The following is a 12,415-nucleotide window of genomic DNA, read 5'->3' as shown; positions in this document are numbered from 1 at the left end:
GTCAGACGAGAAGACTCGGACACCCAGTAAGATGCAGAAATATATTTAATGGCTGCAAACACAACACGTTCATCTTTCGCCTTGGTCACGTTTGAAGCAAATCAGTTTCATAGCTGCCATTTAAACTATGCTATGCATCATAGAAAGAGGACAAGTGGTTCGAATGACCTATGTACAAAGTGTGAAACAAAGCGGGCGGCCATCTTGTCATTCTTCAATACTTCAATAAAGAACTGAAGTATCATAGTATTCAATCAATAATATCATCGCAATACTGAGGACGACAGTTGATAAATAATCTAATTCATCATGTAAACCTGGCTACTATTACTAGTACAACCGGAGTTTAAAAAATGTAATTATTTACAGCTCTGCGCAATGTACCAAAAAGACTCTCAGCAGGCATACCCTCCAGGGCTGCACATCAATAACGTGCAAAATACCTGGTGCAGGACAATCAACATATCCCCTGCGCCGTACCAGTCATATTGTTTTGTTATACAAAAAAGCCATGATTTCTAACACATGACCTTATCTTGCGCCGTTGCATTTCTATGCTGCTATTATCCCAGACATCCCGTCCCAGTGGGCATATGGTGACAAATAATGGAATAATAGAATGTCTAAAGAACATAAATTGCTTTCTTTTAAGCCAGTTCAAACACTGATTCCAATTCTGCCCATGTGGGCTTTCATAATCAATACATGTCTGTCCATAAGTAGAAATGATGACAAGATGAGTGTCCACATTCAGCATGAGTGATGGCCATACCTAAAAGTGAAAAATAATAATGTTTAAAACCATCAGCACAATATACATAGTCCTATGCACAAGTTGAGCTAATTTTGTAAGTGAACGGATAGTTCTTCGCTCAAATTTAAACCCCCAGGTGTCAAATATATATATATTTTTTTTATTGAAAAAAACACAGGTTTCAGGGAGGTTATAGTTCAAAATTAGCATTTAAAAAACCTTTGAAATTCACTGAAAAAACCACAGGTTTCAGGGACGTAATATAACGTCACTGAAGCCTGTGTTTTTTTTCAGAAAGAAGCAAAAGAAATGCAAAAAGAAGCAACAGAAGTCCTCAAAGATGAAGAAAAGTGCAGGAACAACTAACAAATGTGCAGAAAGAACCAACAGAGGAGCAGAAAGAGGCCTTGTTTCAAAATCATCCTTTGCCCATAAGTGATAAGTGACTCTGACTAACCAGTCCTAGTGCAAGTGGTATGCTAAAAGACACTTAGAATACAGTAAAAACACCTACATACACTAGGGACACTATGTGTTGGGGTACCCCTGTGATTTGTAGAGTCCTTAAAAGCATCAGACTTAAAAGGCCCCCTAGGCCTAAATATCAATCTGTTTGGGATGTTAAACTATTGCTTGACCTTTTCTGCTCCTGGCCTAATTACTCCCTTCTTAACAGAAAATGTCTTTCCATTAAACTTGCCTCTCTCTTATGTCTGGTTTCTTGTCGTAGAGTTTCCGACGTCAAAGCTCTAGATATCTCTAATAGATGTTATGACATGTTTGGTGTTAAATTTGAAATCTTTAAAAGAACTAAAACCATGTCTGATTTAATTCTTTATCCTCATTTTGATCTTTGCAAAAAACTTTGTGTAGTTGATTGCATGAAGGAATATGATTCAAGAATGAAAGACCTTCGCCCCACTGATGCAAATCAACTTCTTGTTTCTTATGTCAAACCCTTTAAACCCATCTCATCCTGCTCTATCGCTAGGTGGGTTAAATTGGCTATGAACTTTGCTGGTATTGACCTTTCTAAATTTCAAGCTCACTCCCTCCGAAGTGTTATGGCCAGCAAATCATTCTGGTCTGGTGGTAAGTTGGATATTTTCCTGAAGTGTGGAGATTGGTCTAACGCTTCTACATTTGCGCATCATTATTGCAAACCTATTGAACATGTTTCTGATGCAGGTATTCAAGGCTACCAACATGCATAATGTAGCCTCCTTGTCTTGTAATGAAATTGCGATTCTCCTATTAACATGACCAGAGAATCTGGATTTCATTAAAGACACGGAGGCTAACATTATCCCTCCCGTCCCTCCCCTTGGACGGAGTATCTATTCGTGATTATGACCCAAATAGACATTATCTACATTCAATGTTTTTGTTAAGCATTCGATTATCAACTTTTATTGATTGTTTACTTTGAATGTTATTACTATTTTCTCTATTTCCTCCATTGACAACTCTGTTCAAATATTTGATGTTCTTCATTTTATTTCAGATAAATCGAACTAATGGATTTCCATGGTTTTATCTTCGCTCCCTTCCTTGGATTTCAACCTGTTTAGCGTCCTTCTCCCAAGTTGCAGCTTGATCAGACTTCTCATCGTTCGTTCGCATTTAAAAGAGGCAGCTCTACTCCTGCTCATGGCTTATATTGATGCTGTGATGTTATCTGATTCTTTTTATTGTTCCTTTATGATTTAAGCGGCTGTTGTGAGTTGCATTAAAGGATTAATGCATAATGTTAGCCTCCGTGTCTTTAATGAAATCCAGATTCCCTGGTTATGTTAATAGGAGAATCGCAATTGGCATGACCTCCTCTGTAAGTCCCTAGTACATAATTGGGCAGGGGTATTAAAACTACCGCTAAGTCAGAGGTGCAGAAAGACGCTTCTTTGAGTAGTAGTCACATTTGCAGAGTGGTAGAGAAAGGGTGCTGGGCCTCCGACCAGCGCTAAGGAATACCGCTGCATAGGACCAGGAGAGATTCTTGGCCCCCAAAGTCCCTACGGCGTAAAGTGGACTTCATCTCCCATTTCACAGTCTGCCATGAGGTGCGTTTGCAGAGTGGTGGGGAAGGGGATGTGGCCTCTGAAGACGTCTCAGCAATCCTACTATGATGAATTTACTGGAGGTAACAAGAGGGTTAGTTGGCCCCCAAGGGCATCCTTGGGTGCCAACTACCCGTCCTTTTACCTCCAGCAAGTACCACACAGCAGGATTGCTAAGTTATCATAATAGACCATGCTGCCTTTGCCCACCACTCTGCAAATGCGCTCCCTGGCACGCTCTTGGATGGGGATAGAGGTCCCCTTCACTGCTGAGGGTCCTTAGGGGTCAACTGGCCTACCTCCTAACCCCAGTAAGCCCCACACAGTGTGATTTCTCAGAGGTGAACAGAAGCCACGCCCCTTTTTACACCACTCTGCAAACGCGCCTCCTGGTGCACTGCTGCACGGGAGATGAAGTCCACTTGTGTCTTGAGCTCCTCAGGATACAAGAGGACCTCATTGCCCCACCAGAATACACCAGAGTTGCGTTTGCAGACTGATGTAAAAAGGGGCATGGCCTCGGTCCACCTCTCTGCTATGCAGCTTACTGGAGGTACCTGGTGGGCGAGTTGGCACCCAGTGACCCTCAGTATTCAAGGTGACATAATTCCCCAACTTAGAATGCACCAGGGGGCACGTTTGCAGAGTGGTGCAGGAAGGGGGTGGGGCCTCGGGCGGGATGCCAGCTTTTTTTTTATTAGAAGGGGGGCTGTGTAGCTCCCCTTCTTTTACTATTTTTGGCACCCTGGAGACTCAATTCCCCAGGGTCTGAACCCATTTAAAAAAAATATATAAAATAATGGGAAGGGGGCTGTGCCCCCCTCCCGAGGCCAATTTCGGGCCCGGGACCCCATCCCTCGGGCCTGAGTTATAGTTAGCTCAACTAACTATAACAGGCGAATTTCTCTGGTTTTATGAGTCAAATTTCCAACTAACTATAACGTCCCTGAAACCTATGGTTTTTTAATGAATTTAAAAGGTTTTTTAAATGCTAATTCCTAACTATAACGTCTGTATAACCTATGGTTTTTTTTGTGAATTTCAAAGGTTTTTTTAAATGTTTATTTCATATTTTAATATTTATAAAACCTATATTTTATCTTTTTTTTCTATTTTGGAACTTTATCATCCTTTTTGTTTTTTTATTTTAAAAATGTTGTAATGTTTTATATCCTCAAAAAAAATGTATATATATATTTTTTTTAGTCAAATCAAGTCACTCAGCTTTATTTCGATAGTAAAAGTATCATAAAAGCATTACATAAAAACAATACAATAAAACCATGTTACCTAAAATCCAATAACTATCAGATAAAAATATACACTTTCCAATAAGTTAATTAAGAATGTCCAATACATGACCGCAATTAAACAATACATTTTAGCCTTTTACATCTGATTGACCAGGCCCATCCCAGGTATTTGGCCATACCACAAACATACAGTGGCCGGGTGTCCGACCTCAAAATTTGCAATGCGACAATGTGGTGTCTGGTACCCAGCTCCCTGCATACAGGTTTAAGCCACAAAGACCTGGGAGAGTTGTAGGCCGGGCATTCAAATAAAAAGTGAGCCACAGACTCCACTCTAAGGGAACAAAATATACAAAAAGGAGAAGTTTGTGCAGGGATGTTCCAGCGGGCAGTCAATTCTCTCAGAGGAAGTAAGCCCAACCTAAATTTAAAATACAATGCACGGTCGAAGGATTTGGAAATCAAATCCATAAAGGGTTTGCATAGGGGGACATCCTTGATCCTGAGGAACTCGATGGATGTCCTGCTGAGCTTGGGGTTTGAGTCTAGTTCGCTAGCTACCCACTGCCAATACATGGATTTAAGAACTAATTTGGGGGGAGCGCTCCTGGATACCCAAGCATCTTCAAGACCCAAGTTCTCAAGCAGTGATTTAACATTGGTAAGCCACCCAATTTTAGACCTCCCGGGCATTGACAATATCTCCATTAGCCCCTCTGCATAGCTAGCGAGTTCAGGAACTCTCCATAGTCGAGCCCACAATAAAAGCGGGCGCAATTTGGCCTGGTCACCTATTGAACGACAACCCATATCCAGCAACAATGGGAGCGTAGGGATACTCTGAGGAAGGGACATTAGGTCCTTTAAGAATTTATTTTCAGATTTTAAAAGATGGTCAATAGTACCTAGTCCCCAAAGTTCGGCCCCATATAGCGCTGCACTAACTCCCCTTGCTTTATAAATGTCTAGGACTGAGGCAATAGGCATAGAAGAGGTTGAGCGTTGCTCTTTGATCAGTGTCCCTACAACCCTTTTGTGCTCCAACAACATTTTTTGGAGATGGGAGCCCCACTGCATTGAGTTAGATAGGCGGATGCCCAAGTAATCAAATTCCTTGACCCTTTCCAGGGGTATAAGATTTAAAGGAGGTGGGCGACCAAGCTTCCTGGGGGGATTCAGTACTAGGTACTTGGTTTTGTCGGTATTGATCCTGAGGCCCCTGCTAATACAAAAGAATTAGAAATTGTCCAGAAGGCTCTGTAAGTCCATTGGGGTCTTCGAGATGATCAGGGTATCGTCAGCGAATAGGAGCGTGGGTATTTTCTTTTCTGCCAGATGGCTGGTTTAAAAGATGCTCCACCACCCCGTTTACATATAATGAAAACAGGGTGGGGGCAAGGACGCACCCCCGGTGGACGCCCCTATCCACCGGAATTTTAGCCATCTTCTGGCCCTGAATGCCCCACCTCACCTACGCATAGTTCCCCTCATGCAACTTTATGTATGCATGAATTCCCAGGTCAAGAAGTACCCCCCACAAGCGGTCCCGAGGTACCAGGTCAAAGGCAGTCTTTAGATCGATAAAAGCAAGGTAAAGACTGCCCTTGCCAAGTACTACCACCTTCCAGTAAATGAGCATCAGTCTAAAGAATTGTTCGATGGTCGCTGTACCAGACCTGAAACCCGCTTGAAATTCTGAGAGGATTTTGTTCTCAGTCTCCCACTGGAGAACTCTCTCCAGAACAACCTTTCCGACTACCTTCTGTGTGGAGTCTATAAGACTAATAGGGCGATAATTCGCTGGGTCGTCCCGACAGCCCTTTTTAAAAATCGGGACGACCTCGGCCCCCTTCCACGAGACTGGAATCGCCGCCCCATGCATAATGGCATTGAGTAAGGTTGCTATGAGCTTACGTGAACACAAAGAATAACTGTGGGTCTAGAACAAAAAGAAAGCTATGTGTGTGCAGAGATGACTGTGTGTAGGCTTCCAAATTTAAGCAAATTTATTGGACATTCAGCCTATGTGAAAAAATGTCCATCAGTTACTCATCCTGTACCGCCCAGTTCATCATTTGGTCTACTTCACAGTAGGTAGTCCGTATTTAGCCAACTCCAGAGATGTTACTGGGAGATGGTTGGTTTTGATGATGTTGTTATGCGGGATGATTGGTGGATGTTGTTTATTAGTAACTGAAAGCAGTGCATATGTGATTTGTGAAAAATAAAGAAATGTGCTTGTGATAAAATTGGATAGTGTACGCAAAATGTTTTATTCTGGAGCCGTGCACTTCCAACAATAAAAACAATAGAATACAAAAACGTCAGATGGTTCAAACAAATAACTTCTGACTGGGTTATCTGGTCGACATGTTTCTGCGGACAGTTAAAGGCCCAACATGGTACCTGCCACTTCTTCAGGACCCATAAACTTAGTTGCTACTGCTCTTACGTGATGAAATAAAAAACAATTGTGAACAACAATGATAAATGTCACCTGTTCACTTCTGGTATTCCTCCTGGTTGGATGGAAGAAGTCCAAATGTCAAATCAACAAAGCGCACACATATAGACAGACATAAGAACAAAGATAGGATAACAAGCCATCATTAGTATGGGTTACCGCTGACATTACTAGTATTGTCATAACGGGCCATTTGACCCGCATTGATGTGTCATAGACTCTCATTAGATTCAAGGGGAACGTGCCTCTCCTCACCTGGCAAGCAGCTCAGGACAATGGAGCACCGCTCTGAAGTAAGAAAAATTTAAAAAGCTGTGGTGAAATGTGTGACCGCTCATCAGTTATAGACTCATAGGATTAAAACATTTACAGTCCAGTTTCGATTTGTAAAAGGTGAAATCTCTCTCAATAAATGTATTTATTCTGAGAGATAAAGATCTCTCCCCTGTTTGAACTAAGGTGGTCATTGTCGCCTTTATTAGTGCACATTTTGCAAAGTTAGCACGCTCAAACACCTCTTAGCTGCAAAGTTTAATAAACTCAAACACCTTTTCACTCAGAAAGTGTAGCGTTGTCATCTAAACTTTATGGGGGATTGAATCGTGTGTGTTACATGACCGGGTGCTGTGTCAACAATTGTCTGCCCGCAGTGAAAAAACGGGAGCAAGCTCAGTTTCATATCTCCCCGTTTTTCGAAAGGGTGGCGCCCTTATTACTGCAGAGTTTATTTTCCGGAGTAATAATAATCACTGCGCCATCCTGTTTGTTATTGCTCGGTAATGCCAGGATCTAAGTTGCTCGCGCATTACAAACGGGCTTTACGTGTGTTACTCAGCGCTACCCTTTTTCCACTGTTGCCATTTGAGAGTGGCTTATGCAGAGCACTAGGATTATCAAGTCTGTCAACGCGCCGTGTATGAAACCGCGCTGACAACCCGTGTTTAAGATCGTTAACAATTCAGTAACCCCAAACAGAGGGAAAGGTAACTGGAGACAACAGAGAGGACAACATTATAACCACATTCTGTCCATCACCTGTTTTGTTTGCAATTGCCGCCATAAGTGCGCTGGGGATGCTCAGACGTGGGTCCCAGGCACTCCACACCACTGGAGTCAAGCTAGCCGGGCTGATGAGAGGTGTTACCTCGAAACCGGTCCGGTCCTCAGATGCTTGATTCCGTTCTGGGAAGGACATGGCTTTTGTAGTTCAGACTGGACTGTTCCCATGGGGCACAGGGTCAGAGCTGATTTGCATATCGCCATTGTCTATCCCAGGGTGGTGTGGAGTGCAAAAAAACGATGGATTTGGGCCCAGATCTTTGGACTGGGGTGAATGTGTGACATTGATCCACATTCTGTCCATCACCTGTTTTGTTTGCAATTGCCGCCATAAGTGCGCTGGGGATGCTCAGACGTGGGTCCCAGGCACTCCACACCACTGGAGTCAAGCTAGCCGGGCTGATGAGAGGTGTTACCTCGAAACCGGTCCGGTCCTCGGATGCTTGATTCCGTTCTGGGAAGGACATGGCTTTTGTAGTTCAGACTGGACTGTTCCCATGGGGCACAGGGTCAGAGCTGATTTGCATATCGCCATTGTCTATCCCAGGGTGGTGTGGAGTGCAAAAAAACGATGGATTTGGGCCCAGATCTTTGGACTGGGGTGAATGTGTGACATTGATCCACATTCTGTCCATCACCTGTTTTGTTTGCAATTGCCGCCATAAGTGCGCTGGGGATGCTCAGACGTGGGTCCCAGGCACTCCACACCACTGGAGTCAAGCTAGCCGGGCTGATGAGAGGTGTTACCTCGAAACCGGTCCGGTCCTCGGATGCTTGATTCCGTTCTGGGAAGGACATGGCTTTTGTAGTTCAGACTGGACTGTTCCCATGGGGCACAGGGTCAGAGCTGATTTGCATATCGCCATTGTCTATCCCAGGGTGGTGTGGAGTGCAAAAAAACGATGGATTTGGGCCCAGATCTTTGGACTGGGGTGAATGTGTGACATTGATCCACATTCTGTCCATCACCTGTTTTGTTTGCAACATTATAACCAGAGCCAATTCAACCCGTGGTGGCCACCTAACCCGTGGATGCAAGGACAATTTCAGTTTCCTCAACAAATGCGCCCTTATGGGCAGGGACCCTTCCTACCAGGTCAAAATATGCCTCCTTTTTTAAGATTTGGCCGAGGGAGGTCGCGCGGGAAGCGCCGGTCTGCACACAGCCAAATACAGTGGAATGTCCCCCCACAATCAATGGACTGCCGGAGCAGCAAACAGATCCCTCAAGATCAAGCAGGAACGAGCACAGGGGCAGCCTTATAATCAACCTAAGCTCACGGACCCTAACCCCACTGGAAGAGAAGGTACTAGATCGGGGCCTTGGATTCGTGGGGACAAACACGGGAGACCCTTTCCAGACCCAGATCGAAATCACCAAATTTTTCTGAAAAGTGAGACTTCACTTTTTCTTTTCGAAGGATGATGCTGAAGAGACGATTGTCCAGGACTGCGGACTCAAAAGACCATCGACATTCAGTCCTCTAGCCGCTACTGTGCCTGCAAAAGTAATAACATTTGAGGAAGCGGTGCAGCATTATGTACAGGAATTGTTTAAACAAACACATAAACCTTTCATGAACATCCCCAAATCTGAGCAGGAAGCATTGAAAGAACTGATGACAGATCAGTCGATCACAATAAAACTGGCTGACAAAGGCGGTGCGACTGTACTCATGGATACGACAACATATAGGGAAGAATGCCTACGCCAGCTGGGAGATAGACGATCCTACCAACCGCTAACTGAAGATCCAACACCCAGACTAGCAATGACCATCGGACACATTGTAGAGGAGGCGCTAGCAGAAAGATGGATTACAACTAATGAGGCTGCATTTTTACAAACTCCACAACCTATAAGACCGTATTTCTATGTCCTGCCTAAAATTCATAAAGCGCAGAGACCTCCACCGGGCCGGCCCATAATCTCCGGCAATGGATCACTGTTAGAACCATTATCAACGTTTGTTGACACCTCCTTGAGACCATTGGTCAAACTCATGGCTACCTATCTACAAGATACAAAAGATCTGCTTAGGCTTTTACCTGAAATAGAATTTGACCCTGCAACAGACCTTCTAGTATCCTTTGACGTAGAGTCACTGTATACCTCCATCCCCCAGAATGAAACACTAGAGGTGATAGAAACCCTACTAAGAGAACAAGACCTGGATTCTGCAACACCTATATACTAAATCATGAATCTGGCTACAATAGCCATGAAGGAAAACTTTTTTGAATTACCTACAAACATCTGGGACTAGCATTGGCAGCATTTTTGCGCCGAGCCTGGCTAATTTGTATATGCACAAATTCGAACAAGATCACGTATTACATACAGGAAACCCGTATCTAACATCAGTACGGGTCTGGAAGAGATATATTGATGATATCTTGGTGGTGTGCCGTGGCACTGAATCATCTCGTGTGTCTTTCCGTGACTGGCTGAACAACCGCAATGGTTTTTTTTGCTTCACAGTAGAATACAACCACCATTCATTGGCTTTTTTGGACCTACTACAGCAACATCCCAAGGTCTCAAATCCGAGCTATACAGGAAGCCAATGGCCCGCAATTCCCTGTTACAATACAACAGCTGGCACCCTAAGTCACTACGTGACAATTTGCCATACGGGCAGTTTTTACGCATACAGCGGAATTGTTCAACAAAAGCTGATTTCATCAAACATTCCAAGGACTTAGAAGAACAACTCATAGAAAGGAATTACCCTAAGAAACTCATCAAACGCTCTAAAAAAAGAGCGGCAAATAACAACCGGGAGGCCCTGTTAGAGCCATCTGTTCCAAAAGAGAAGAGTAAGAGAATGACATGTGTTAACACTTTCAGTACTAGATCCAACGAATAATTCGGAAGTACTGGAAGATCCTGAACACGGGAACTGACTCCCTTGAAGAACCTTTGTTTGCTTTTAAACGAGGTACAAGCTTAAGGGATCAATTGATACATACCAGACCACAAATAAGAGAGGCCCATCAAATAGGCACACTATGGAACATGCCTCCGGGATTTTGGGCACCATCCGTGTGGAAACTGTGCTGCATGCCCCCAGACCAAACGCTCTACAACCATTGATATAGGGACAGGTCGCCCTTGGGAACAAAGGCGCTTTACAAATTGCAATAGCAGCTACTTGATTTATCTCATAACCTGTCCTTGTTCACTCAGGTATGTGGGAATGGCCACTCGGAAAATAAAAACAAGAATTTCCGAACACAAAAGCACGATCAGGTGCAAAAAACAGGCGACCAGATTAACGAATCACTTCATAGAAGTAGGTCACAAACCAACCGACTTTGAATGGACAGTACTAGAACAACCAACCATTCAAGCACACATAACTGACGTGTCCAAATACCTATTTAAGATAGAGCAAAAATGGGTGTACAAATTAAACAGTGATAGGTCAGGTCTGAATGAGGACATCCCGTGGATGTCACTATGAATCTCCTTGCAGGTCCAGAGAACACAGCTTAATGGAACATAAGTACATTGATGTAACAGGTGTATGATAAGTCAGATTTTTTTTGAATGACACCCAGGCTGTCATCGCGTCCACTTGGTATCCATCCCCCCAGTGATACACTAAAAAGCAACATACACATATAACAACTCCTACGATATAGCATAGTTGACCTTTCCCTTTACACAGGATGTCAATAAACCAGCGTACAAAATGTTCAAAAATCTGGGTAATTACTGATATTTTTGATAGATGTATAATGAGCTCATAAATAATATACAACTATATTGAGTGGAACCATTCTAACACACTGGTGAACAATCGTTAATGAGGACTACATCTCCCATGATGCCTAGAGGTGAAACATGAGGTCTGCCTCATCCAATCAGAATCGAGTGCAAGTCAATAAGGAAGTAGTCAGCCAACCAGCTCAGAAGGCTGCTAGGAATACCGACGGATAGGTAAGCTGAAGATCCTCCATATGAGAGAGACTATGCGTGTTTGTCCCCATTGAGCGCGTAAATAAATTTCAAGCATTGACAACGATTGAGGGCTGTCGGATCCCGCATCTTAAACACAGGTTGTCAGCGCGGTTTCATACACAGCGCGATGCAGACTTGATAATCCTAGTGCTCTGCATAAGCCACTCTCAAATGGCATCAGTGGAAAAAGGGTAGCGCTGAGTAACACACGTAAAGCCCGTTTGTAATGCGCGAGCAACTTAGATCCTGGCATTAGCGAGCAATAACAAATAGGATCACGCAGTGATTATTATGACTCCGGAAAATGAACTCCGCAGTAATAAGGGCGCCACCCTTTCGAAAAACAGGGAGATATGAAACTGAGCTTGCTCCCGTTTTTCCACCACGGGCAGACAATTGTTGACACAGCACCCGGTCATGTAACACACACGATTCAATCCCCCATAAAGTTTAGATGACAACGCTACACTTTCTGAGTGAGAAGGTGTTTGAGTTTATTAAACTTTGCAGCTAAGAGGTGTTTGAGCGTGCTAACTTTGCAAAATGTGCACTAATAAAGGTGACAATGACCACCTTAGTTCAAACAGGGGAGAGATCTTTATCTCTCAGAATAAATACATTTATTGAGAGAGATTTCACCTTTTACAAATCGAAACTGGACTGTAAATGTTTTAATCCTATGAGTCTATAACTGATGAGCGTTCACACATTTCACCACAGCTTTTTAAACTTTCCATACTTCAGAGCGGTGCTCCATTGTCCGGAGCTGCTTGCCAGGTGAGGAGAGGCACGTTCCCCTTGAATCTAAGGTGAGCCTATGACACATCAATGCGGGTCAAATGGCCCATTATGACAATACTA

The sequence above is a fragment of the Lissotriton vulgaris genome, chromosome 10 (assembly GCF_964263255.1).
Source record: "Lissotriton vulgaris chromosome 10, aLisVul1.2, whole genome shotgun sequence".
NCBI classification, from domain to species: domain Eukaryota; kingdom Metazoa; phylum Chordata; class Amphibia; order Caudata; family Salamandridae; genus Lissotriton; species Lissotriton vulgaris.
The sequence above is the reverse complement of the archived record's forward strand: the minus strand, read 5'-3'. Positions refer to the sequence as shown.